This window comes from Otolemur garnettii, unplaced genomic scaffold (genome assembly GCF_000181295.1).
Source record: "Otolemur garnettii isolate 467f Iridium unplaced genomic scaffold, OtoGar3 scaffold00023, whole genome shotgun sequence".
Classification (NCBI taxonomy): Eukaryota; Metazoa; Chordata; class Mammalia; order Primates; family Galagidae; genus Otolemur; species Otolemur garnettii.
This window is the reverse complement of record NW_003852418.1, coordinates 7,119,068-7,136,416: the sequence shown is the minus strand read 5'-3', so window position 1 is coordinate 7,136,416 and position 17,349 is coordinate 7,119,068. Positions and strand designations below refer to the sequence as shown.

Below are 17,349 nucleotides of genomic sequence, written 5' to 3'. Positions count from 1 at the left end.
GCTTGAGACCCCCCTCTCAAAAAAAATAAATAAATAAAAATAAAATGAACTTTAACATGAGAGCAGGGAACTGGAAACAATCCAAATGACCAATGATAGGGATTAGTTAGATAATAGAGATGTTATTTAGTATTTTAAGATAGCGACATGGAGGTATGTTTATTGCTGTGAGAAACTGCTTATGGTAGAAAGCTAATTGTAAAAAAAATGCCTGAAACATTGGCCCTGGTCTAAATAAGGCCAATGAAATAACTTATATAATAAATGCTATGGAATAACTTATAATATATGTACATAATACCATTAAAAATGCACTTAGGTGATAGGTAGTCAAAGAAAAAAAAAGGAAGAAAACATGAGGTCTAAAAGTGGCTATCTTGGGCAGTGCCTGTGGCTCAAAGGAGTAGGGTGCCAGCCCCATATGCTGGAGGTGGCGGGTACAAACCCAGCCCCGGCCAAAAAGTGCAAAAAAAAAGTGGCTATCTCTGGGTGGTGTGATAAAGGTGATTTTCAATTTTTCCTTTGTGCTGATTTTTGTTTTTTCCCTAACTTGCCTAACATGTGCAAGAATTATTTTTGTAATAAAATGAATTTATTTTGATTTGTAAACCAGGCAGGCAATCCAGATAATTTGTGAAATGGATGGAACTAGGCTGAGAAAAGAGAACCAGGTACAAAACCATCAGGATGAGACACTATGAGATGGACAGGAAGGTCTAGAACAGCAGTTCTCAACCTGTGGGTTGCAACCCCTTTGTAACAATGAAAATACATCGTGGCATTAGGAAGGTTGAGAACCACTGGTCTAGAAGGAGGGAAGGTAAGAAGCAAGGCCTGGAGAACAGAGGGCCTTGAGGGGTGATTTACCTACAGGACTCTGCAGTTTAGGACATGGCCAGGAGGAAGTGGTTAAAGGTACAACATCTTGTCCTGGCCCAGACCACAGTGGCCAGAGCCTTACCTCCTTCAGGCAGCTTGCTAGTCTTCAGACCCCTTGGTGGCCTGGACCCCAGCATCTCCAGACTTAATTGCCCATCACTTTCTTGGGGTGTGTGTGTGAAGATCCCGTTGTGTAGAGATACTGAGCTCTGTCCACCAAGTGGTACCTTAGCCACCATCCACCTCAGCTGGGTGCAGCCAGAACCAGATAGGGTAGGGCTACTTCAGGGTCAGATGTGGGAGGTTGAGCAATGGCCTCAAATCTGCAGCCTCCATAAAGGAGCCATGCAAAATGTCAGGACCTAGCACTTGGACTAAAGGGTACATCGATCGTGCATTGCTGAGCATCAAGTGACTGCAGAGTTAATAGCTTAAAAACATACACGCATTTATCACCTCCTAGTTTCTGTGGATCAGGATTCTGGGCCGAGCTTAGCTGGGTGTTCTGCTCCAGGAGTCTCTCACAATCCTGTAATCAATGTGTCACCAAGGGCTGTGGTCTCATCTGAAGGTTCGATGAGGGAAGAATCTGCTTCCAAGTTCATAAGGTTGTTTGTGACAGTCAGTTCCTAAAGGGTCTATGGACTCAGAGTCTTAGTTCCTGGCTGGCTATTGGCCAGAGGTTGCCTGTGGGTCCCTCCAAATGTAGCTGCTTCCTCATCAAAGGATACAAGAAGCTGAGAAGGCAACAGAGCATGTTAGCAATAGGGAAGTCGCCATCTTATGAGAAATCCATTATGGAAGTGACATCCCATTACTTTATTTTATTAGTTAAAAGCATGTCACAGGTCCCACTCCACTCAAGGGGAGGGGATCACACACGAACATGACACCAGAAGGGAAGGATAATCTTAGAGTTAAGATGATCCACAAGGGCAGTCTAGAGAAGGGCAAACTGAAGCTGGATACTCGTAGACTACAGTGGTAGGAAACCCAATAGCCCTGGTTTGTCCCATTTATAGCTCTGAAAGTCCATCCCAGGAAAACCCCCAATCCTGGGGAAACTAGAACAAGTTGGTCATCCTATGTAGTAGGACACAAGATGATTTTCAGTAGTGCAACACTAAATGGCATCATGTAGAAAGTCTCCATTTGGCGCTACTGTGTCTTATCATTTCTCTAAGACTGTCAATCAGACTTAAGCCTCCTGCAGGCCATGGTATCTCTCTGTAATTTAATATAATTTCCATCTTGTTGTGTTTATTCTGTTACCTTCTATTTGTAGCAAGTGATACTGGTTCTTCATTTATAGTGATGATATCAAATTTTCATTACAAATGTATCTAAACAAAAATTAAGCCAAGTAAGGCTCTATACCTATAACTCAGTGGCTAGGGCACTCGCCACATATACCGGTGCTGGCGTGTTCTAATCCAGCCCAGGCCTGCCAAACGATGACACTACAACCAAAAAAAAAAAATTGTGGGGCGCTGTGGCGGGCACCTGTAGTCTCAGCTACTTGGGAGGCTAAGGCAAGAGAATCACTTGAGCCCAAGAGTTTGAGGTTGCTGTGAGCTATGATGCTACAGCACTCTACCCAGCTTGAGACTCTGTCTCAAAAAAATAAAAATTAAGCCAATTAAAAAATAGTAACACTTACAGCATATGTATATTGTACAAATCAAGGATGAGAGAGAGGGGGAAGGAGGGAGGAAGAAAGGGGAGGAATGAGGGGTATTATTGGTGTGCTCCCACTTAACAGGCACAATGTACGAGTATATGGCACACCTCTTGGTTGGGGGACGCAACTACAAGAGGGATTCTATGCCTAACAAATGCAAACATTGTAACCTAGTTGTTTGTACTCTCACATTAACCTGAAATAAAATAAAATAAAAGCTGGGTGCAGTGGCTCACGTCTGTAATCGCAGCACTTGGGAGGCTGAGGCAGGTGGATTGCCTGAGCTTACAGGTTGGAGACAAGCAGAGCCAGAGTGAGACCCCGTCTCTAAAAAATAGCCAGGCATTAGGCGGGCACCTGTAGTCCCAGCTACTTAGGAGGCTGAGGCAAGAGGATCATTTGAACCCAACGGTTTGAGGTTGAGCTAAGATGCCACGGCACTCTACCAAGGGTGACCAAGTGAGACTCTGTCTCCAATAAATAAATTAATAAAGTAAAATAAAATAGCATCATGTCATAGTCCAAAGAAAGAAAAAATTCTCAAATTCAATTACTTCAATATCTAGAATTTTTCAAATGCTATTGTGGTAAACAAACTTAAAATCTTCAAAAAATATAAACATCTCATCAGTTCGAAAAAGAAAAAAGGATTATACCATCTTCCCATTCCTTTCCATCATTACCTCTCTGGCTTCGTGAATTCCCTTTCATTCATCCACACACACTGCACTGGCCACCTGGCCATTTCCCTAACACACTGGGTGCACTCCTACCTCAGGGCCTTTGCACATCCTGTTTCCTCTGCCTGTAGCACTCTTTCTGCAGAATCTGCAGGAATCATCCCTTGAGGACCTTTGCTCAAGTGTCACCTTCTCATGATGCCTTCCCTGGCCATCCTGAGTTAACATTATAGTCCTCTCTCCTAACGCTTTCCATTCTCTTCCTTCTCTGCTTTGTATACATTTCCCAACATACTTACAACTAAAATACTATGCTTTTTACTTATTTCTCTTCATTATTATCTGTTTCTCTCCCCTAGAATGAGGATGCTCCCTTAGAACTAGTGCCTGGCTCAGAGGAAGGGCTCAATAAATATTTACTATCCAAAGGCTCTTTTGCTATGTGAGTGAGTCAGCCTGGGCTAGGGTACAAGACTGGGGAAGTGCTACTATTACCTCCCCAGGGTTCAAGGTCTGCACCACATTCCTTCCCATTGTCTTCTGTTTTCCTCCTTGAATCAGAAACAAAGGCATTTGCCATGAAAATCTATACGTGGGGGCTGCTTTAACTCAATCTGGGAGTATTTGGTTTCAAGAAACAAAATGAGAGGGTTTTATTGAAGGAATGCAAAATAATGTCAAAGAGGCCATTGGAAGGAAACACTGTCAAGTAGGTGTGTCTATTAGGATGCTTTCGGTGACAAAAAAAAAAACAAAAAACAAAACATAAAACAAACCCCAAAGCAAAATACATTAAATAATATTGAAACGGGTATGCTAACCATTACACTAAACCACTGGGCTTACTAAGTAGGGCAGATTCAAGGTTGGTTAATTGAGCGACCCAATGACATCATTAAGGACTGGGACTCTTTCTTTACCTGCTCTGCCAGCCAGTGTTTCAGTTTTGTCCTCATTTAGCTTCTCTCCTTGTTGCAATTATCATATGTCCAGCGATGGTACAGGCAGCGTTTCTCTCTCTCTCTGTCTGCTTTTCAAGAATGAGGGAACCTTTCCAGGGAACTCCTTGCCCCTGCAAACTTCACTTATATTGCATAGGTAAAAACTGAGTCATACGCATAAACCAAACACTGGTAAGAGATATGACTGGGTAGTGAAGGGTGAATTACCCAAATTAAAAAAAAAAAGAAACATGTGGGCAGCGCCTGTGGCTCAAAGGAGTAGGGTGCCAGTCCCATATGCTGGTGGCGGGTTCAAACCCAGCCCCAATTAAAACAAAAAAAACTGCAAAAAAAAAAAAAAAAGAAAGAAAGAAAGAAAGAAACATGATGGCTTACCTAGCCCCATACACTAAAACAATTTAGTTTAGTAATTTAAAGATACATCACAGATATAAATACGTAAACTAAAGACCACAAAGAGATATTACTACACATCCACCGGAATAATTAAAATTTTAAAAGACTAATAATACAAAGTATTGGCTGCTTCTTCTAGGGACAACTCCATGTGGAGGTGATCAGAGCCCACCCAGGAAGCACAATGTGTTTGGCATAAAAGCTCTCTTTCTGTACACCTTCCCTGGAGGGACCGTGTCACTCCCGGAAAAGACATTGCACATGAAGCCCATGTGAATTCCTAGAGGGCCTGTCCAAAACGCTTTCTCCCCACCAGCCCTTCCTGACATTCTCAGATGCTCAGTTTTAATCCATTAATTACAATACTCATGTGTGGTTTGGATGGGGCCACACATTGATCTCTGATTCCATCTGCATTCAGTAGCAGTAAAGTTTTCTGCTTATGTTTTCCTAGATCAGAGTGTGTGGTTCTTCTGTGGGCAGGAGAGCTGCTAGGTACAGGGTAGGAGGCAGATGGGAAAGGTCCTTCGAGAGGGCTACTCTTGAGTGGACAGGTCCAGGGGAGACTCTGGATGATGATGATGGCTAACATTTATTGAGCTCCGTGCCATGGGCAGTTCTAACGCTATACGTACTTATCTCTCAGCTACCCTATGAAGTATATTATTTTCCTTATTTTACAGAGGAACAAACTAAAGCTCAGAGAGGTGAAGTGACCCACCCAGTGTTACACAGCTAGGGACTTTCAGAACTTAGATTTGAACCTGTGACTCTCCAACTCAAGAGAGTCAGTCGCAGAAGTGGAACAGCCAGACCTCATCTGACTCAAGATGGGTCAGAAAGGGGAGAGTTCTTAGCAATCAACCTCTCCCATCCTCCTCCTTCCATGTGGGGAAGCTGAGGCTCAGAGGGAGAGAATGGCCTCTGTCTCTTTCTACAGGGTCACACCACAAATGTGTGGCTGAGCACACCTGCAGTGGGCTTCTAGACCCCAGCTATCTCCTTCTTTGGGTCTGGGTGGCAGCAGGGGAAAGGTTTAGAAAACAGGGTTGCCTGGTAGGAGGTGGGGTGCTGTAGAAAAGTTCTAGGTTCTAGAAAGAAGAATCCAGCTTTCCCACCCAGCTGCCCCCCACTCCCCACCCCTTGGCTCAGGAAAAGAAGCCCTGGCTTGGGAAATGGCAGGTGGTTATTCTGGGCAGCCTAGCCTACTTCTGCACTCCCAGGAGACCGTGCAGCAAAGCATACTCCCGCCGCAGGGGGGTCCCAAGGGGGGCTCCTCCACCTGCTTTCAATCTGTCACCAACTCCTGATTCTGAATTTAATCCATGTTACCGAATTCACAGGAAACAGGACCCAAGTAATATATTTACACCTTAGTTATTTATGAGCCACTGACACTAACTCTCTTTGAGGTGAAAAATGTACTGAATGTTACTGTATTCAAAACCATATATGCTCATGGTAAAAAAAAAAAAAAAAAAAAATTCACACCATAGGGAAATTCACACCATAGAATTCAACCTCTTAAAGCAAAAGAGGTGGACCCCCACCTGGAAGTTTTCGGCCTTAACTTCCCTAAGGAAGTCACTGCTAGTAGCTTCCTATGGATTGCTCCTAAAATCTGTGCACCCATTCAAAGGTTTATATTTAAATACCTACACACATATATATATTTTGAACACAGATGGTGTCATTCTATGTATACTGTTCAGACATCGCTTTTTTATTTCGTTATACATCTAGGCTATCAGTGCTGTGTGGATCTACCTTGTTCTTTTAAATCTCTATGGTATGGATTCACTATAGTTTATCTGATGGGCGTTTAGCTTGTTTGGAATCGCTTGCTCTCTTGCTATTACAAACAAGGTTACAGAGCATGCCCATATATATCAGCTTCATGCATATGTGCAAGTACATGTGTAGAATGTAGAATAAATTCCTGGAAATGAAAGTGCTGTGTGTAACGATGAGTTGCTGAGTTAAATGGTGAATGCTGAATTAAATGGTTTGTGGATTTAAATATTTTGATAGATACTAACAAATTAGTCTCCGAAGTTTCCATCAATTAATATATACTCCCACCAACAATGTGTGACTGTGTCTAGTTCCCCATTCCTTCTCCCATACAGTTTCTTTTCAAGCAATTTCTTCTCTGTTAGATGGAAGGGTGGAAAATGATGGCTCACGCTTGTTGTAATGGACATTCTGCCAAGCGTGAGAAATGTCAAATAATGTTTTGCTATGTACGTGTCATTTGTATCTCTTTTTCTGTGAATTGCCCACTAAAGTCCTTTCTCCATTTCCATTAGAAAAAGGAGTGATGGCCTTGTTATATTGTTTCAGAAGTGCTCTTTATCTATTAAGGGATTGCATCTTTTCTTAGCCTTTAAAGAAATTAACAGTAGTTTTGTTATGTTTTACTCTTTGATAGGGTTCTACTTTCCCCATCCCACATTTTCCTGATTATTTTTCCTTATGAACTATACAATTAATTTGCTTAGTTCCAAAGTCCCTTTTCCAAATTTTTCTATCATTTCTAAAACTCTTTTGCCTGCACTATCCCATTTAGCCTGGAAAACAGCAAAGGAGGTCCGTGAGCTTATTTTCTAAATGAGGCAAATGGGATATGATTTAGCATCAGCTGAGGCCTCATGAGTTACTGATGGCCCCTGTGTTGAGGTCCCTGCATCTTCCTTCACTTTGTGAGGTCTTGTGTATAAATGTGCGTGCATGTGTGTGTGTGTGTGTGTGGTTGAGCATGGGCTCAGGAGAGTGGTACCATGTTTCCCTGAAAATAAGACCTACCCAACAAATAAGCCCTAGCAGGATTTCTATGCATTTGTTAAATATAAGCCCTACCCCAATAATAAGACCTAGTGATGGGCATGGCTAGGCAGCATATCTGCATAGCCATGCCATGCATTTCAGCTCAGAGTGGTAAGGAAGACTGGAATACCTTTTATAAGACACCTCCTGAAAATAAGCCCTAGTGTGTCTTCTTGAGAAAAAATGAATATAAGACAGTGCCTTATTTTGGGGGGAAACATGGTAGTTCTTGTCATGGGGCTGCTACAGCGTTGCTTTGGGATAGCCCAACCCAGGTCTGTAGAATGAAAGCCCAGCTTCATTCTGCCCCTACTCGCTGCCGCTAGCCATCTCCCTCTCTCTCTCTCTCTCCTGTTTCTGCCTCTTCCCTCCTGTGGCTCTCTGTTACAGCGTCCCTCGTTTCTATTCTAGTCTCTGTCTCTTTCTACTCCTTTCTTCCTTCTTTAAACATAAGGCTCTTCACCAAACAGGCCATTGGTGGAAAGTGACAAAGCTGTGCTCCAGCGACAAGGCTTCCCAGTAGGTACTTACTGGAGGGAGAACGGGGACAAAGTGACAGGAAGAGGGCAGTAAGGGGCAGGAGCTAAGCCCTGCAGTGCTATTAGGTCTGGCTCTATCCCACCGAGTGACCGAGAACAGGCCTCTGCCATTCCAAGGTTTCGGAGAGCCCTCTGACCTGTTACATAGCTGTGCCCAGCTCTTGGCAGGTTTTCAAATGGAGGTACAACCAGCGTCTTCATAAAAAGGGAGGGCAAGGGTGCTCTACCCATTCTGTGGGTTCAGATAGGGCATCGGCTTTGTCCAAGGTCACACCAGAAAGTGGCAGCAGAAGTATGTAATGTCCCCTGCTGTGGGTAGGGCCTCACCAGCTTCTAGCTCAGGGGTGGCCCTTCAAAAAGTACTGTTGAGAATTTGCTGAAATACGCTGCCCACAAGGATGTGATAATAGCCATTAATATAGTGAGCAATTGCTGTGTGCTATTCAATGTGTTAAGTGTTCTATATACATTGTCTCACTTAAATCCTCACTCCACGTCCTTCCCCCAGCCCTATCAGGTAGCTTCCCTTAATCACCTCCATTTTATAGACGAGAAAACTCATGCCTAAGAGAAATAGCTAGCTAGTTACTAAATGCCAGTGCAGCCAAGATGGATGAATGGATGAGTGTGTGGATGGATGGATGGATGAAAGAATAAAATTAATAGTTAGATAAGTAGTTAGGGCACTTGGAGTTTAGAAAAGGTCTTCATATCTCTATCCCCATCAGCTCTATATCATATATCAGCCACTTAAAAGGCTGAGATTGATCCAAAAAGGTCCAGAAATCTTTGCTCAAGCTACCAGTCTACATGGACAAGTTCACACACCACCAAGGATGCATTCACACAGGTGCAAAGACACGCATGCAGACAAGAACAGAAATCTTATGCTGCTAGCCCAAAATGGCCAGTACGACTCAGCTACATGCACACACAGACACTCGAATATGCTTAGAGATGAGGCAGGCACAGAAAAGGACACACCAGCGATAGAAATAAGCACAGCACAGAGCCACACAGAAACAGGGACACACAGGTCACGTGCACACAGAGGCAGGACGGGCACTCTCTTTGCTCTGTGTGTGTGTTCCTATACACACACATCAGTACATACAAAGACCAGGATGTATGTCAGATTCAAAGGCAGACTGGACACACTTAACACAAAGACATGTACTCTGTAAGGACATGCCCAGAGACAAGGTCATTGCCTCAAAGACAAGGACACAGATACACCAGTGTATTCAGAGATATGCACACATGGGCAGAGATGTGATCCACAGACACACACACACACAAGTATATAGATACGTATCTTTTATGGCACTTACCACCATTGTAGGCCAGGTGCAGTGGCTCACGCCTATAATCCTAGCACCTGGGAGCCCAAGACAGGCTTAAGAGTTCGAGACCAACTGAGCAAGAGTGAGACCCCATCTCTAAAAATAGCCAGGTGTTGTGGGGCACCTGTAGTCCCAGGCACTTGGGAAGCTGAGGCAAGAGAATTGCTTCAGCCCAAGAGTGTGAGGTGGTTGTGAGCTATGACTCCATAGCACTCTACCCAGGGGGACAAAGTGAGACTCTGTCTCCAAAAACAAAGATGTGTCATTGAAATTATTATTCTAACAAGACCATTAGAGAAGGTTGTAATTAAATAATTATTTAATTAATAATTAATCGCCAAACTATAAACTCCATGAAGGCAGAGACCAGGTGTGTTTATTCATTCCTGTATTCTCAGAGCTGAGTATAGCACTGGCACATGGGGGGCCCTTGGACCTTTTATTCAAAGACTGTATCTATCAAGTACCTACTACATGCCAAGCATGCTATGCATCTAATCTTCACCACAACTTTGCAGAGCGAGTGTTAAATATGCTCATTTTTTGATGAAACCCCCAAGGTGACTTACCTAAGATCGCATAGCTAAAATAAGGACAGGCATTTGAACCCAAGTTCAAATAGTTCAATAGTTCAACTCCTACTCCCCCAAGCTGCCTGATATCTTGGCTTCCTCCACCTCACTGCACCCGACTTTGTCTCTGGTTTCCTATCCCTTCTTCTGGATCCACCTCCATTACCTTCTTCATCCACAATCTCAAACATATCCTCCACTGCCAACCTTGTTCTTAGAATGCGTTATTCAAATGTAAGTGGCTGGCCACTTACACGTCCCACGGAGAAACATTACGTATTTACAAGAGAGCAGAGGTTCAAGCTTACAGGCCCAAACCTCACTGGTGGAAGGGGAGGCATGAGCTAACCAACTGTCTCTATTACTGGCTAGAGGCTGACTCTTGCTCTGTTGGTCACATTTTCTCCTCTACACTGCCAGGCTCATTGGCATTAACCCAGAGACTCCGTGCCACTCTTGCAGGAGCACGGTAGAAGGAACACAGGCCCAGGGCAGGAGGGCTCTGTCCTGGTGATAGCTCTGCCCCAGCTTGCTCTGTGGTTTGAGGCCATCCCCTGCACTATCTGGATCTCAGTTTCCTTTTTTCTCAGATGAGGGGGTTGGAGGCTCTTTCTGATTCTCTCCAGCCCTGAAGGTGTGGCTCTGATACATGGGGCTGTCCTGTCCTTTAGCAATAGCAGCTCACCCTTGCAGAGCATTTCTTGTGCTTGGAGACTGTTCTAGGAACTCCACATTTATTAAGTCATTTGGGGATGATACACTGCTAGGCAATATCCCTGTTTTATAGTCAAAGACATTAAGACCCAAAGAGGTTAATTGACTTGCTCAAGGTCACTACTCTACTGTGGCATAAAATATTATCCCAAAACTTATTGATGCCACTTATTTTGTGGGTCAACAGTTTGGGAGGGGCTCTGTTGAGCAGTTCTCACACAAAATCTCCCATGCCATTACCATCTGGTATCAGCAGGGGCTACAACAATGTGCGACCGGACCGGGCACCCATGATGGCTCACACACATGCCCAGTGGCTGATGCTGGCTGTCACGGGGACTCAGCAGGGCCTTTTGTGGTCTCCTCAGCATGGCTCCTATGTCTCCAGGTAGTTGGGTTTCTGAAGTGGAGGCTGGCTTCTCCCACAGTGCGTAACCAGAGTGAGCTATAGGAAGCCACAGGACATTGCTGATCTAGCGTCAGAAGTTACGCGTATCACTTCCTCTGCATTCTACTAGTTACAAGCCAGTCACCAAGGCTGATCCAGATTTGAGGGAAGAGGACACAGAACCCACCTCTCAGTGGGAGGAGAGTCAAACACTGTGCATGCATATTTTAAAACCACCACAGAGGGCAGAGCCTGTGGCTCAGTGAGTAGGGTGCTGGCCCTGTATACCGAAGGTGGCAGGTTCAAACCCAGCCCCAGCCAAACTGCAACAAAAAAAATAGGCAGGTGTTGGCTCGGCACCTGTGGCTCAAGGGGCTAAGGTGCCAGCCACATACAGGTGAGCCAGTGGGTTCGAATCCAGCCTGGGGCCGCCAAACAACAATGATGGCAGTAACCAAAAAATAGTCAGGTGTTGTGGCAGGCACCTGTAGTCCCAGCTACTTGGGAGACGGAGGCAAGAGACTCACTTGAGCCCAGGAGTTGGAGGTTGCTGTGAGCTGTGATGTCACAGCACTCTACCCAAGGTGACAGCTTGAGGCTCTGTGTCAAAGAAAAAAAGTAGCTGGGTGTTGTGGTGGGCTCCTGTAGTCTCATCCACTTGGGAGGCTGAGGTGAGAGAAAATAATAATAATAAATAAAATAAAATAAAAATAAAAATAAAAAATTTAAAAACAAAAAACAAACCAAGAAACAACAACAACAACAAAAAAAACAACACCATAGAGGCCCAACTGCTAAGTGGGCCTTAGAATTTGAACGTCCAAAGGCTGAGTCCAGGGTCTGCACGCTTAACCACCATATACTGTCCTGCATGCCTGGCTCCCAGGAGTGTTACTGTGGGTCTCTCAGACATTCCTCAGGGATGCCTGAAACTCCTCCCTGGCTCCAGGCCAACATTCCCTGATCTCACCATCTCCCCTGCCCCTCCCTTTGTACCCTGGTCTCAGGAGGCCAGAGAGTGAATGGGCACAGACTTTGGAGCTAGATTGCCTGAGGCGCTAATCCCATTCTCCACTCACCATGACTTTGGCTAAGTCCACTTCCAGCCTCAGTTCTTCATTTGTAAAATAGGGGAGGGGCACTAAGGGTCCTTCCTTCCTTAGGCTGGTGTGAGACTATCAATAGTCCTATCAATAACTGAGCATCAGTTTTTGCAAGATATTCTTCTAGGCTCTGGGTAGGGGGAAGAAAGAGACAATAAGCAAATAAACAACAAAAAATGTATATCTGTATACACATACATATATGGGCGCATACATATAAATGCACCCTCACATATAGGGCTATACAAGATGTATCGGATGATGGTAAGAGCTACAGTGAGAAATAAAGCAAGGTATGGAGGATTTGGCATTTCAGGGAGTGGTTTTTGCTACTTTACAAAGGGTGGTGAGGACAGACTTTACAGAGAAAGTGCTGTTTGAATAGAGATCCATGAGAGTGAGCCACTCAGCTCTCTGGAAGGGAGAGTGTCTCAGGCAGAGTGAACTACAAGTTCAAGGGTTCTGGAGCCAAGTGAGCCAGTGGGTGATACAGCTGAAGGCAGAGAAATAGCAGAGCCCAAGATATTAGGACCTCCTAGAACTGGGACTTTAATGTGCATGAGATGGGAACCATGGGAGGGTTTGGGGCAGAGAAGTGGTCAGTTTCTGGATACATTTGGGGCATAGATTTGATAGGAATTGCTGATGGATTGAATGTGGTGTGTGAGAGAAAGACAAGAGTCAAGGATGACTCCAAGATGTATGGTATGAACATCTGGGAAAAATGGAGCTGCCCTTTACCACAGTGAGGACAGTTGTACCGGGAACATGCTTAACTATTTCACCAGGCTTTTCTTAAGGTCTTGGCCTGGTTCCTGGTAAAGGACCTGGGCCCAGGGGCACCTGCCTTGTGCAGGCACAGTGGTGGGTATTTTACATGAGATCCTTGCCTCTGTTTATGTTATTATTTTATTTGTTTTGTTGTTGCAGTTTGGCCAGGGCTGGGTTCAAACTCGTCACCCTTGGTATATGGGGCTGGCGCCACTCACTGAGCCACAGGTGCTGCCCGATCCTTGCCTTTGTATAATCCCTTCCTTTTTGAGTGTGGGTAGAAACCATGACTGTAATAAGATATTACTACTGTGATTATATTACATTATACATCAAAGGGAGATTATCTGCCCAAGTGCCCATTGACCCATGAATGGATTAACAAATTGTGGTATACGTACACCAAGGAATACTATGCAGCCATAAAAAGATGGAGATTTCACATCTTTTATGTTTACCTGAATGGAGCTGAAACATATTCTTCTTACTAAAGTATCTCATGAATGGGAAAAAAAGTATCCAATGTACTCAATACTATGATGAAATCAATATATAATCACCTACACACTCATATGAATGGCAAAACATAGCTATAGTCCAGAAAGTAGAAGGGAAGAGGAGAGAGAGGGGAGGGGAAGGGGGATATGGGAGGAGGGAGCTGGGGGGGACCTCACCTAATGTGCATGATGCAATTTCAAAACTATTAATTTACATTTCAAAACTATTAAGAAATGAGTATAATTGTGATGGATGGGCTACTTAGTTCAATGTAAACATTTCACATTGTATATCAAAGTGGTACCCTGAACCCCATAAATGCATCAATGTACAAAGCTATGATTTAATAAAAAATAATTAATTAAAAAAATTTACATTAACACACACACAAAAGACATTACTACTGTGATTATATTACACTATACATCAAAGGGAGATTATCTGGGTGGGCCTAATCCAATCACATGAGCCCTTTAAAAGCAGAGTTTTCTCCTGCTAGGAAGCAGAAGGGAAGTTAGAGAGATTTAAAAGATAAGGAGACCGAGTCTAGGAGCAAGTGGAGGGAACGAGTGTACCGGTTGTTGGCTGGGCCAGGGACCATGGATGTGGGTGAACTTCTGAGTTACCAGCCCAACAGGGGCATAAAACGTTTCCGGGACGATGAAGAGGAAGAGCTGAAAATGTGTTGGAAGCAAGTGGGGACTCGAGAGCATGGCCGCAATCGGGAAGAGGAAATGACTGTGGCAGAAGAAGCAGTTGATGACAAAAAAAGGCTGCTTCAGATAATTGACCGTGACGGAGAGGAGGAGGCACTGGATGAAAGCTCGGTGAAGAAAATGATCCTCACGTTTGAAAAGAGATCGTACAAAAACCAAGAATTGCGGATTAAGTTTCCAGACAAGCCGGAGAAGTTCCTGGAATCTGAGCTGGACCTAAATGACATCCTTCACGAAATGCACGTGGTGGCCACCAGGCCAGACCTGTACCACCTTCTGGTGGAGCTGAATGCCATGCAGTCACTTCTCGGGTTGCTTAGACATGATAATACAGATGTGTCCATAGCAGTGGTTGATCTGCTTCAAGAACTGACAGATATAGACACCCTCCATGAGAGTGAGGAGGGAGCGGAAGTCCTCATCGATGCTCTGGTGGACCGGCCTGTAGTAGCACTGCTGGTACAGAATCTGGAGCGCCTGGACGAATCTGTGAAAGAGGAGGCAGACGGTGTCCATAACACTCTGGCTCTTATAGAAAACATGGCAGAGTTCCGACCCGAGATGTGTACAGACGGTGCCCAGCAGGGCCTTCTGCAGTGGCTGTTGAAGAGGCTGAAGGCAAAGATGCCTTTCGATGCCAACAAACTGTATTGCAGTGAAGTGCTGGCCATATTGCTCCAGGACAACGATGATAACAGGGAATTGCTTGGGCAGCTGGATGGCATCGATGTGCTTCTTCAGCAGTTATCCGTGTTTAAAAGACACGATCCCCGCACAGCTGAAGAGCAGGAGATGATGGAGAATCTGTTCGATGCACTCTGCTCCTGCCTAATGCTCAGTTCCAATCGCGAGCGCTTCCTGAAGGGTGAGGGTCTCCAGCTGATGAATCTCATGCTCAGGGAAAAGAAGATCTCCCGGAGCAGTGCCCTGAAAGTGCTGGACCATGCTATGATGGGGCCCGAGGGCACCGACAACTGTCATAAATTTGTTGACATTCTTGGCTTACGAACCATCTTTCCCCTCTTTATGAAATCTCCCAGGAAGATCAAGAAAGTGGGAACCACTGAGAAGGAACACGAAGAGCATGTCTGTTCCATCCTGGCTTCCCTCCTGCGGAACCTGAGAGGGCAGCAGCGAACCCGGCTTCTGAACAAATTCACTGAAAATGACAGTGAAAAGGTTGATAGACTAATGGAGTTGCATTTTAAATATATGAGTGCAATGCAGCTATCAGACAAGAAGACTGAAGGGGAAAAACACGACCTGGTCCGGCATGGGGAGATCATAGACAATGACACTGAGGATGAGTTCTACCTCCGGCGCCTGGACGCAGGGCTCTTTGTTCTCCAGCAAATCTGCTACATCATGGCTGAGATCTGCAATGCCAACGTCCCCCAGATTCGCCAGAGGGTCCACCAGATCCTGAACATGCGAGGAAGCTCCATCAAAATTGTCAGGCACATCATCAAGGAGTATGCAGAGAACATCGGGGACGGCCGGAGCCCAGAGTTCCGGGAGAACGAGCAGAAGCACATCCTGGGCCTGCTGGAGAACTTCTAGAGGCCCCTTGGCCCTGTGCACTGTGGACTCGTGGCTTTCCTCCAAGAAACAGCTTCACAATGCTCTGTGGAGCTTCTGGACAAATTAAAGTTAGCTTTGGTAAAAATAAATAAATAATAAATAATAAATAAAAAAAAAAGATGAGAAGAGCTTAACATCCTAACTGCCTTGAAAGTGGGGGGCGCCACATGCAAGGACCAGAAAACCACTCACAGGAGCTGAGGTCGACTCCTCCTGGCTGACAGTCAGCTAGAAAATGGGATCTCAGTCCTGCAACCACAAGGAACTGAATCCTGCCAACAACCTTCTGGATGATCTCAGAAGCAGAATCTTCTCCACAGCTTGCACAGAAGAGCCCAGTTTGGAAAATATCTTGTTAGGCCCTGTGCAGAGAACCCAGCTCAGGCTGCCCAGACTTCTGACCCACATACAGAATTGTAAACTAATAAATGGGTATTGTTTTTAAGTTGCTTAGTTTGTTACACAGCAATAGAAAACTAATACCCATATCTTACTGAATCCTCCTGACCATCCCAATTGGAGGGTTCCTGTCCCCCATTGCACTGGTGAGGAAATAAATAGGTGAGGAAGGGTTTTGCCCTAGGCCACCCGGAAAGATGGTGCCTGAGATTGAAACTCTGAGCTGCACTCTTCTGAGGCCTGAACTCTTTCCACCTGATCAGGCTACTTCATAAAGAGAATGTGGGAGCAGCCAGGGCCTGACTAGAGGGGTGGGGATCCTCAGGTCCTGGTCAAGGCCAAGGGGTGTAGAGGTTCCTGATGACGTTTGTCTCTGCTTATTCTGGGGCTTTGAGCTACTGAGCCCGTGTGTGTGTGGACTGTGGGTCACTGTGGGTGGGTATGCGGGAGTGTCTGAGAGTGTGAGCCTGCCCAAGTGTGTCTCAGTGTCTGCATGTTGAATCTGAGGGTGTCAGCGCATCAGAATGTGTCCTTCACTGTGGGTGATGAGTCTGTGGCCACATCGTGGTGTGAGCGTGTGCCAATGAAGTGGATCTGAGACGGTCTTTCAGTGTCTGACAATGCTGAGAGCATCATAGGGGAAGGGAGGACCAGTTATCTGGGTGCTGGTCTGGGATTGTTTGATCATCTGAGCGCAGGGCTGTGTGTCTGGATTCTAGGGTGTCAGTGAGTGTGTGTGCACCTGTATGAATTTCCGTGGGGTTTTGTGAGGCCTGAGGGTTTCCCTGTGTGGGAGGCCAGTGCCAAGGGTGACCTCCCTGTCACCCTGAGTGTGTCCCCAGGTCTCTGTGTGTGAGTCTGAGGGTATCATTTTCAGCATATCTACCCTTGCCAGCCTCTGTGCGAGTCTGTGTGTGTCCGTGGATTTGTCAGTCTGGGAGGGAGGGAGTCTGTGGGTGCATCTGCCCGGGGCCTGCGGTGCCTCTTGCAAAGTGCGTGTGTAGGTGTGGGTGCCTGTTTGAGCTTCTCTGTGGGAGCATGTGTGAATACGAGGGTCTCTGTGGGAGGTCGGGTGCCGACAGGCCTGTGAGTGCGTCCCTTCGTAGCGCGCCAGTGTCGCTGGGTGAGGCCTGTCTGGGTTGGGGACTGGACACCTGCATACGGGGCGAGTCTGAGGGCTGAGTGTGAGGGCCGGGGCGCGGGGTACGGCCCCGGACTGGGGCGCAGACACCCTCCCGCCGCGCCTCTCTCCGGGTGCGCACACCTGCCCTGGCTGGGGGCAGCAAAGGAGGCGCAGCCCG

At 45.7% G+C, this 17,349-nt stretch overlaps 1 pseudogene across 1 annotated transcript; it reads left to right on the top strand.

The window, feature by feature from the left end:
* The first annotated feature begins 13,951 nt into the window (after positions 1-13,951).
* On the top strand, positions 13,952-15,734 carry LOC100957827 (annotated as a pseudogene). Its single transcript, XR_001161173.2, has one exon. The product of XR_001161173.2 is annotated as a beta-catenin-like protein 1 pseudogene (transcript).
* Positions 15,735-17,349: the final 1,615 nt, after the last annotated feature.